Genomic DNA, 11,419 nt, shown 5'->3' with positions numbered 1-11,419 from the left:
GTGATATTCAGTACACTCATAATGTTGTACAACCGTCATATCTAGTTCCAGAATACACTTTCTCTTAATTCTCTCTCTCTTTTAACCAAATATTAGAATGAACTTCCTTGGCTACCTCAGTTTACAGGATTTAGCTGAAGCGGGTACTAGAGCAATTACTTGTTGTTCAGTTGCTAAGTTGTGTCCGACTCTTTGCAACCCCACAAACTGTAGCCTACCAGACTCCTCTGTCCATGGGATTTTCTAGGCAAGAGTCCTGGAGTGGATTGCCATTTCCTTCTCCAGGGGATCTTCCTAACTCAGGGATCGAATCCAGGCCTCCCACATTGCAGGCAGACCATTTAGCGTCTGAGCCACCAGGGAAGATCAGTTACTAGAAGCCATGAATCCTGAACAGACTGGTTTGACGAGGTTGAGGAATCTGCTGTGACTGTCAGCAGAGGACATAGGCCTTACTACCTGGAAACCTTGTGTGCTATTCACAAAGGTACTCCTCGTGGAAAGAATCGACTGCCTTTTGTTAACTGGGTAATTAGTATTCTCCCTCCTGGCACATCTCTGGAATAAGACAAAAGTCTACACTGTTGTTTTTAGATGTCTGACAGTATTCATAAAACAATATAATTATTTACAAAAAATGGTCACCCTCATGAACTGTTTTCTGTGCCAGGCACCATGCTGCTAATTGATTGCTTGACATCTCTGTGGAGTAGGCCCCTTCACTAGCTCCACTTTGCGGATGAGAAAATGAAGCCTCAGAGAAGTTAAACAACTTTTCCAAGAGCACACATCTAGTAAGTTGTAAGCCAAGATTCAAACTCCAGTCTCATTGACCCTAAAACCTAGGCATTTAGCTCACAATGAATGCAACCGTTTCACTCCACAATACAAGGTCAAACACAACCAACACATGAGAAATGCAGCCTGAGTCTCAAGAGCAAGAGGCATCATCAAAGCAGCAGCCTGAACAAGAACACTGACTTGATGAAACGGCAGGGTACCACATGCAACAGAAGTCATAACGGCTTTACCCTCGTCTACTTCGTTCTTCTCAAAGAGCTGACTTATGAAGCCACATGGAAACCTCTGTGGACCTCAGTCCTCATCTGCAAAATTTGTTCATGCCATTTCCCTTTCAGCTGGGGTAGATCCCTGGGCCCTGGTTTTCATCCCAGAATGGCAACCCACTCCAGTGTTCTTGCCTGGAGAATCCCAGGGACGAGGGAGCCTGGTGGGCTGCCGTCTATGGGGTCACATAGAGTCGGACACGACTGAAGCGACTTAGCAGCAGCAGCAGCAGCAGAATTTCCCTCCTTTAGGTTGCCTTTCTTATCTCCCGATTCTGGCTCTCCACACTTCTGACTCTATGCTTTTTGACATGTCACTTAAACTAGAGCCAGCATTCCCTCTTGGATCTGATCTCAACATTGACCTTGTAGGAACTGCAGGTAAGAGAGTCTCAGCTTGGTCCACACCTCTGCCCTGGGCTCTGGTGCACAGAAGACATGCACCGTCAGGACAGTGGAAGAACACACCCATTCACACTCGTGTAGAGCTTTGTTGTTTACAGAACTTTGGAAAAATATCCTGTAATGTTTATAAAGGAAGACAGAGCTGGTATTAATTTTTCTAGTTTTTAAAAAATGTCACAAACATTTCAAGTGTACCAAAGAAATACACTGAATAACAGGAACATCCATAAACACTGTCTAGACTTGACACACTTTTCCTTAAAGAAATAAAACGGTGCAGATATGATTGAATCCTCTGCCACTCCATTTCCCTCCCTCCTTCCCCAGAGAACCCACTGTCTTGAAATTGATTTGAATCATCCCAACCAGGTTTTAAAATGATAGGTTATTTATTATTATCTGTGTGAATCCACAATGGATATTATTTTGTGTTCTTAAAACTTCTATACAATATTATACTATATGTATTGTTTAGCCACTTGCTTTTTCAAAATTTTGTTAAGATTTATTTTTGTTGAAACATACATTTATGTTCATTCATTTCACCTAATAGCCTTCCTGACTTTCCATATGCATATAGTAGCATATTTTATTTATCTAACCTCCTACTGATAGAAATTTATATAAGTGTTTGTTTTGTACTATTTCAAAAGACACTGAAATGACCCACGTTGTACATCTGTTCTTATAGACATATGCCAGCCTTCTTCTAGAGTGAATTCCTGGAAGTAGAATTGCTAGGTCATAGGCTAAGTACAGAGCTACAATTTTAGATTCTCCCAAGTGGTTGTACCAATTTATATTCCCATCATCTGAGTCTGAGAATTCATATGGCCCTTGGTCCTTGACAATTATTAGCATTATCAGATATTTTGATTTTTATCGGTCTGTTCACTGAAAACTCGTTTCTCATTGCTTTATCATAGATAGATTTTGAATTAATGGCTCAATTTCTTTATTACAAAGTCCAATGGAGTTTTTTTTCTTCTTGACTCAATATTAATGATTTACAGTTGTTTTAAAAAACTGCTTATTTCATCTATATTTTAAATATCTTGGCATAGAGTCGATTATGATATTTTCTTATTATTTTAAAATTCACTGTAATTGTGTTCTTCTTTTCATCTCTGGTATAGCTTATGTCTCCTCCTTTTAATAGATCTCAGCAGAGGGTTGTCTTTATATTAATCTTTTTGAAACATAAGATTTTGGTGTTGATATTTTTGTTCCTTATTTTCTATTCATTAATTTCCATGCCTCAGTTTAGTCTCTCCCCTCTCCTTTTTTTGGTATACACTCTGTGGCTCTTTTCTAATTGCTTTCATTGTATAATAAGTTGTCTTTTTTTCTAATAATTTAAAGGCTATAAATTTTCTTTCAAAAACTGCCTTAGCTATTTGATATATAGTTCTTTTGTTATTTTTTCCTAAATATTTAATTATTTTATAAGATTTCTTAATTGATCAATGTATTTATTTAGAAAAGTACTTACAATTTTCTAACTTTGTTGGAGTACAGTATGATGAGGTGATTGGTTATGTTTTTTCTAAAGTATTTTTAACTTCATTGTGTGTTAGACAGATAATGCAGTTTAAATGATATAAATTATTTTGTATTTATTGAGACTTCTCTGTGACCCAGTTGGGGTCACCTTTTGTAAATGTTCCATGTGTACTTGAAAAAATGTATAATATTGAATTACTGAGCACAGAATTCTATATGTCATTTGATTAAATTTGTTCAGATTTATTTTCTTTGAAAGTGAAGGTGTTCGGTCACTCAGTCGGGTCTGACTTTTTGTGACCCCATGGCCTGTAGTGTGCCAGGCTCCTCTGACAATGGAGTTCTCCAGGCAAGAATACCGGAATGGGTAGCCATTCCCTTCTCCAGGGGATCTTCCCAACCCAGGGATGGAACCTGGGTCTCTTGCATTGCAGGCAGATTCTTTACTGTCTGAGCCACCAGAGAAGCTCTCTTATTTTCTTTCGTCTACTTTTGTCTGCTCTGTCTATTCTGAAAGTGGTATGTTAAAATTTCCCAACTATGATTGAGAATTGTCAATTTCTTTTTTGTAATTCCATCCATTTTTTCTATAAATATTTTAAGGACATGTTAGTAGGTACATACAAGTCCAGAGATGTTTATGACTGTCTGGAAATTACTCTTTTCATCATTCCATAATGACTCTCTCTTTCCAGGGATGCTTTTATTTTTTCCCCTTAAGTCTATTTTGTGTGATAATAACATAGCTATATCAGATTTCTTTTCCTTAGCTTTTATCTGAGGGCTAGGTAGTTTTGGTTTACTTAGGTGATTTTCATCCTTTTAAAATGATATTGCTTGTAAACACCAGAGTGTTTCCTTTAAAATCTGAGAATCTTTGCCTTCCAACTGGCAAATTAAATTCCTTTTCATTTATTTTTATTGATGCATATTGGGTTATTTCTACTATCTTATTTTGACTTTTCCTACCATGCTTTATGTCTTTTTGTGTGTGTTTATTTCTTTGTAACTCAGTTCTACTTACTTGATTGAATTTTCTGGATTCTCCCATTTTTCTACTTGTTTGAAAGTTATATTAATATATTCTATTTTTATTCTTAAATTGATTACTCAGTAAAAGGTATAACTATTTTAACATAGTTTAAAGTTAGTCAATAGCTTTGCTGCTGCTAAGTCACTTCAGTCGTGTCTGACTCTGTGTGACCCCGCAGACGGCAGCCCACCAGGCTCCCCAGTCCCTGGGATTCTCCAGGCAAGAACACTGGAGTGGGTTGCCATTTCCTTCTCTAATGCATGAAAGTGAAGAGTGAAAATGGAGTCACTCTGTCGTGTCCGACTCTTAGCGACCCCATGGACTGCAGCCTACCAAGCTCCTCCATCCATGGGATTTTCCAGGCAAGAGTACTTGGAGTGGGGTGCCATTGCCCTCTCCGAGTCAATAGCTTTAGCTCCCTTCAATAAAAAATAAGGATCTTAAAACATTTTAATTGCAATCACCTGTCAATCTTCCAAGTGTTTGTTGTTTAGCATTATAGCTCTATCTTTTTTATAAACTACTCTCTTTTTACTTATTATTTTCATAATCTATAGACAAGAAAACTGAGATTCAGGAAGGTCAGGTTATTACCTACGGTCATACATTTAACAAGTGGCAAAATCCATCCAGAACCCACCTTCATTTGGGAGTGAAACATCTATAGACTTGAATTCTTTGGGATGTGCTGGCCATTTCACTGTATGGCTAATTTTTATATGGCTAGTTTTAAGGCCTGACAAGTGCTATTGGTTATCTCCAAATATCTCCCATTGAGTGAGTGTGACTCTGAAAGTCACTCAGTCGTGTTTGGCTATGTGCGACCCCATGCACTATACAGACCATGGAATTCCCCAGGCCAGAATACTGGAGTGGGTAGCCTTTCCCTTCTCCAGGATTAGTAAACCAGTTAAAATGGATGTTTTGCCCTTGGTCTGACCTTAAATTGAAAACAGACTCTTTATGCACCTTGTGTTTTCCACTGTGTTTACAGAATTTCATTGTTATTATAAAGGTGTGATGAATGACAGGTGATGTGCTGAGAGTAGATTAATGACATAACAGAAGAGACCGCTTCCTCCTTCCCCATGGAAGCCAGTTATCATACAAACAGAGCCATCCTCGAGACTCCTTGCTTGAAATTTCAGTCTATATGTCCACCCATCCATCCTGTGATACGGGACAGTTTTATGGCTAAGGTTGGAATTGTAATTGCACAAATTTCCAGCCTCGTGCTTCAGTCTTCCAACCATGTTTCTTACTAATAAGGCTGAGATCCCAATGAAACATGTTTGTGGATAGCTCACCACCACCTATTGTTATTTTAAGAAAACGACCAAAGTCCATTGAAGGTGAAGAGTGTCACGGTGTCATCTCTGTTCATGAAAGACAGCCCAATTTTCAGTTGGGGAACAAAGAGTATATTTGAGGGTGAAAGGCTGGTGAAATAGCTCGGCTGAGTAAATGCTCCTGCAGCAATGATTATTGCCTCATCACTCAAAGGTGAAAGAACAGGAAAATAAAATGGCACAGATTGCATCCCCCAGGTAACAGATGAGAGACAGGAGAAGAATATAGTTCAAAGGCTGGCAAGCACCCACGCTGTCCTCTGCAGACCCTGCAAGGGGACCTCTGCACCAATTTTGGATTGTGCAATTGTATTGAGCACTCACGCCCCATTTAAAAGACAAGTTGTGATAAGATTTGGTGCAGTTTCGATGGATTCAGAAAGAAACATTTGAGAACCACATCCCTGCTTGGCATGGAGAAGTATGGAATTAGTATGAAATGTCTACCTCTGTCAGGCCCTGTGCTAAACACTTTCCATCCATTATTTTAAATTTTCCTTATTAGTCATTTGAGGAAGATTTTAATATCCTTTATTGACAGAATATATTGAAGGTCGGAGACTTGAAGTGACTTCTCTAAATTCACAGAGCTAGTAAGTGAGATCTGAAACCAGGCCTGCTTGGTATTGTATTGTTTTGAAGTGAGATGATATCTGCAATTTAGCAGTTTAAAAGGTAAAAATGTGATTGTAAGGTACTCATTCTGGATGGATTCCTTTCCTACTTCCCCGAGCCAATGAAGAAGAATTCTGCACAGACGTTTTTCTCTGTCTAAACTCGGCAGTCCTGCAAGCCACCCCTGCCGCTATAGCCATCACCCTTGAAAAATAGGCCTTGAAATCTCACCAAGTCTCAGCCTTGAACCTCTAGTCCTGACTCTCCAAGGCTGCACACTGATCTGAATGTCAGCTTCTCCCTCCTCATCCCATCTACTGTTTCCGATCCCATAGCTTTCCTGCCATTTCTTACCTCCCTTCCCTGCCTGCAAAAGCCTGAATACCGGAGGCTTTCCTGGAGGCTGAGGACATGACTTCTGTCCTCTGAGGCTGCTCTGGCTCAGCTCCATTCCTGGAACAACCTGCCTCCCACCCATTTCTCATGCCTATTCAGTGCAGTCTCCTCCCCTCTGTTAAGTTTCCAACATTCACGAGTGGAAATGCCCTGAGCGGCTCTTTGTACCAGGCACTAATTCAAACATGGAGGGGTACAGATGTGCCCAAGGAGATGGTGGGGTTGGGACAGAGACAAACACATAAACAGGGTCCTGAAGCAATGCAACGAGTGCTGTGAGGCAGTCCTGTGATCTGGGACATCCGCGTTGGATAACCGGTGAGGTCGTCTCCTCTGAGGCTGAAGTGAAGCAGCAAAGAGGCTTCACAGACAATGTGAAGACTTACCTGACTCTGGAAGGATGAGTAGGCATTTTCATCCTTTCCTACCAGCCCGGTTGCTATGGTTAAAGCTGTAGTAGGCGATGAAACCTGGCGGAGTAAGGGTGGAAGGACAGGTGAGAGAGGTGAGGAGGGAACTTCAGGACTTCCATACCCTCTACTCAACCCTTTAAGGTTGAGGAAAGATTATATTCCCGACTAGAGTGTCATTCTTCTGCTGGTAGGGAGAAGTGCCTTCTCTTTTTTTTCCATTTTGTCAAAACAAAATGGTGATGATGGCAGTGGGGGTGGGGGTGGGATTTTGTGAGTAATTACTTTTCCCATAGTAATAACTACCATCCCCTGCCCAGGCAGTTACTGTGTGTTAGAGGCTATTTGTACAACATTCTAGAGGATTCCCTCTTGGTGCGCACAAGGTTCTCGGTCACTTCTCAGATTACATTGTTTGAGGCCCCATCTGCTGGTAAAAGCTGGAAGGTCAGCAGTTGCATCACCCTGTCCCCAGGGCTCCAGCCCTCTTTCCTTTGGGTATCCTGAACCCAGGAGTTGTGACATGTGTCTTGTGGCAGGAAACCCACACATGTCTGGTCCCATTTCGGTGGGTGGAGTGCAGGGAAGGGCGGTGAGCATGGTGGGAGCTGGTTATGGTGGGCAGTGGCCAAAGTACTGGAGAGCCGTTCTCTGCTCCTGCCATAACCCCACTTGCTAGAGGGGAATCTGCTGCTGGAGGGATAGGGGAATTCTTCAAGGACAAACGGTATGTCCTCCAGGGCTACTCTCCCTGAGGGAGCTCACGGACAAGCTGTCCACAGTTCTCTTTGATTCCCCAATGGATAGCCACGTCCGCTGGAAGCAAAGCTAATCCAGGACGGTGGGGATGGGACCCAACTTCTCAATAACTTTGCAAGATGGCAGCAGCAGAACTCAAGTGAAGCCCAGTTCTTGCTTGAGATGCTGCAGAGGTGGGGCCTCAGCTCACCAACCCAGTTCTTCACTAACAGTTATTCAAGGGGAGGAGATGCCTCTAGACTGTGCTCATCGGAGAGTCTCCTTGTCATTCCTAATAGATCTGAGCCTCTAGGGTTATTGTTTTTAAAATACACTGGTCTTGGGATTCCCTGGTGGCTCAGTGGTAAAGAATCTGCCTGCCAATGTAGGAGACAAAGATTCTATCCCTGATTTGGGAAGATCCCACACATCACAGAGCAACTAAGCCACAACTATTGCACCTGTGCCCTAGGGCCCGGGAGCCCAACTACTGAGGCCAAGCGCTGCAATTACTGGAGCCCGCATGCCCTAGAGCCCATACTCTGCAACAAGAGAAGCCATCGCAATGAGAAGCCCGCACACAGCAACTAGAGAGAAGTCCCTGAGCAGCAAGGAAGACCCAGCACAGCCAAAAATAAATAAATAAAAATTTAAAAATATACTGGCCTTGAAGAATAGGCAGAACCAACGACAGCATCAAGCATTAAAAAGGGACCCAGAATCCCCATCTTGCACTCTCCCTTCTGAGTTCAAATTGCCAAGCCTGACGACAAGTCTCACATCTCTGGATTCAGTCTGTAATAGGGAAGAACAAATTGGACTCCATATTGGATCAGTTTCTTTCACTTTAATCTTTGTCTTCTAATGCTTTTGCTACAAGTTAATCACCAAAGTGATGTTTCCTCTAGCTTAAAGTATATATTTCCCTGGTGGCTCAGAGAGTAAAGAATCTGCCAGCAATGCAGGAGACCCAGGTTCCATCCCTGGGTCAGGAAGATCCCCTGGAGAAGGGAATAGCTACCCACTCCAGTATTCTTGTCTGGAGAATTCCATGGACAGAGGAACCTGGTGGGCTACAGTTCACGGGGTCGCAAAAGAGTCAGACACAACTGAGCGATTAACATACATAAAGGCTCATCTCTAAGAACCCTGCCTCCCATGCCTGAGAGTTAAGCTAAAATACTTTGGTTTCACTCATAGGAAACCTCCTGACCCAGCCCACCTGTGAGTGGATCCAGGCAAGAAGGAATAAAAACTGCCTCTGCAGTCCAGCCAGAACCAGGGAATATTTGAAACAACTTATTGCCTCTTTTTCTTTACCTTCTTTCCTCTTCCTGTTTGTTCCATAAAAGAAACTAGCATCCAAACCAGGCAAGACAGTTCTTTGGGACAGCAGTCTACCATCTTTTAGGTCTACCGGCTTTCTAAATGAAGTCGCTATTCCTTGCCACAACAACTCATCCCTTGGTTTATTGACTTGCCATGCGGAGAGGAGTACAAGCTTGGACACGGTAACAAGTTGGACCTGTTGTCTTTTCCTACTTCTGAATTTTTTTTTGAATTGCCCTCAAGCATCTCCACATATCTCTCTAACTCCAGCTCTCAGGGAGAAGGTTTGGGAATGGAGACAGGGTCAGCCTTTTCCCTCCCAGAAGATCTGTGGGTTCACTCTGCAAACCGGCTCCTCACCCTCCCTGGAGCCCTACAAACAAGGAAGGGCCCCTTCACTCGGCTAGACATCAGACCCACTAGACCTTTCCTTAGGAAAGGAAGGCTGCAAAGACCTCTTCAAGGGCAGTCTATACAAAACTGCTGACAGTTTCTTTTGCCCAACAGGGAAGAGGAGATCCAAGGTTACCTCATTTAATCTTCATGATAATCCTCTGAAGCAGGCGTTATTGGTACCCTCGTGTCACAAGAAAGAACGCTAAGGCCCACAACGTGAAGGAACTTGTCCAAGTTCTCCGTGGTTAGTGACAAAGAAGCGATTCCAGAGCTCTTGCACACATTGCTGGTCTGCCTTGGAAGAATTCCTTGTCCTCCATGAACAGTCACCTGAGGAGAAAGGATGCATTGCGGAGAGTGATGAAGCCAAGAATGGGCTGCATGTGCGCTGACATCAGATCAATGGGTGCTGAGGGCTAGCTATGGCAGTGAATTGACTATAAGGATATATGAGGTTGGGTTTCCCTGGTGACTCAGACAGTAAAGAATCTGCCCACAATGCGGGAGATCTGGGTTTAATCCCTGGGTCAGGAAAATGCCCTGGAGTAAAGGAATAGCAACCCACTCCAGTGTTCTGGCCTGGAGAATTCCATGAACAGAGGAGCCTGGCAGGCTACAGTCCACTGGATTGCAAAGAGTCGGACATGACTGAGCAACACACGCATTTAATGAGGTTACTTTGGGGGGAACAAAAGTGTTCTATCTTGATTGTGGTGGTGATCACATTACTGTACACACTTGTTAAAATTTATTGAACTGTATATATAAAATTGGTGAATTGGTGAACTGAGCATATGAACTTATTTACAAACAGAAGTAGAGTTACCTTGGTTACCAGAGGATTTGGGGGGCGGGTAGGGATAAACCGGGAGATTGAGATTGACATATATACACTACTATATATAAAATAGATAATGAGGACTCACTGTATAGCAGAGGGAACTCTACTCAATACTCTGCAGTGAACCAAATGGGAAAATAATCTTAAAAAAGAGTAGATATATGTGTATGTATAACTGCATCATTTTGTTATGTACCTGAAACTAACACTGTAAATCAACTGTACTCCAGTAAAACTTTTTAAAAATAATAAAGAACAATAACAGCAAAAACAAAAAAAAGGCTGCATATGGGCCCACTGACACGTTATTTCTGTTTGGTTTTGTCGTCTGTATCTGTTATGGGCTGAGTTGTGTTCCCCCCACCCTCTACATTCCTATGTTGAAGTCCTGACCCCTAGGACCTCAGAATGTGATTGTATTTGGAGGTAGGCCCTTTAAAGAGGTGATTAAGATAAAACAAGGTCCTATCGGAGGGTCCAAATCCAATATGACTGGTGTTCTTATAAGAAGAGGAAGTTTTAGAAACTGTGGATGAAAGTGAAAGACTGGGTCTTGCCACTCAAAGTGTGGTCTTAAACCAATAGCAAGCATTACCTGCAGTTTGTTAGAACCACAGAACCCCTGGTACAATGAACCAGGATCTGTTATTTTAACAAAACTCTCAGGCAGGACCAGCTGGATAATTGGTAGGGTTTGGTACAAAATGAAAATGAGAATCCCTTGTTTAAAAATTAGTAAGAATTTCCAGACTTTGGCAGCAGGGCATTAAGCCAATTGTGTCTAGTACTAAGAGGTCTCACACCTATGCTGGCCCTGCCCACACGTGATAGGCACGCACTCTAAAGCTGGAGAATCATCACAGTGGTGTAATGAAACCTTTCACCTGAGAGATGGTTTTAGCTGGATTTTATCATTTCGCATTTTATCCTAAATACACAAATGTTTTGCATTATACTCTTTGATGTATCTATTCTTCACATGATAAAATGATATTTTTCCTCCCAAAAATCTGAACGGAATATAGGCATTCCTGGATGATGCGTCTTGTGTTCATATAGTGTTGACAGCCTGCGGCATCCTGCCCATTCCAGGAAGTATGCACACCGTGGGAAATTCTTGGGGCTAGCCCATACTAGGTGTGGACTGCAGGGCCCTTGATTAAAAGTTTTCAGAAGAATCGCCCCACACAAGTTCATGTCCCCTGCTTGCAAGAAGCTGAGCATTTATATAGTATCCCTCTGGACCGATTATTTAAGCTTTCTGAACCTCAGTCTTTTATAAAATGGGGGAGAAGAATAGTACCCCTTTCAGAGGATTATTGTGAGGTTGAGATGAG

Source organism: Ovis canadensis, chromosome 15, assembly GCF_042477335.2.
Source record: "Ovis canadensis isolate MfBH-ARS-UI-01 breed Bighorn chromosome 15, ARS-UI_OviCan_v2, whole genome shotgun sequence".
Classification (NCBI taxonomy): Eukaryota; Metazoa; Chordata; class Mammalia; order Artiodactyla; family Bovidae; genus Ovis; species Ovis canadensis.
The sequence above is the reverse complement of the archived record's forward strand: the minus strand, read 5'-3'. Positions refer to the sequence as shown.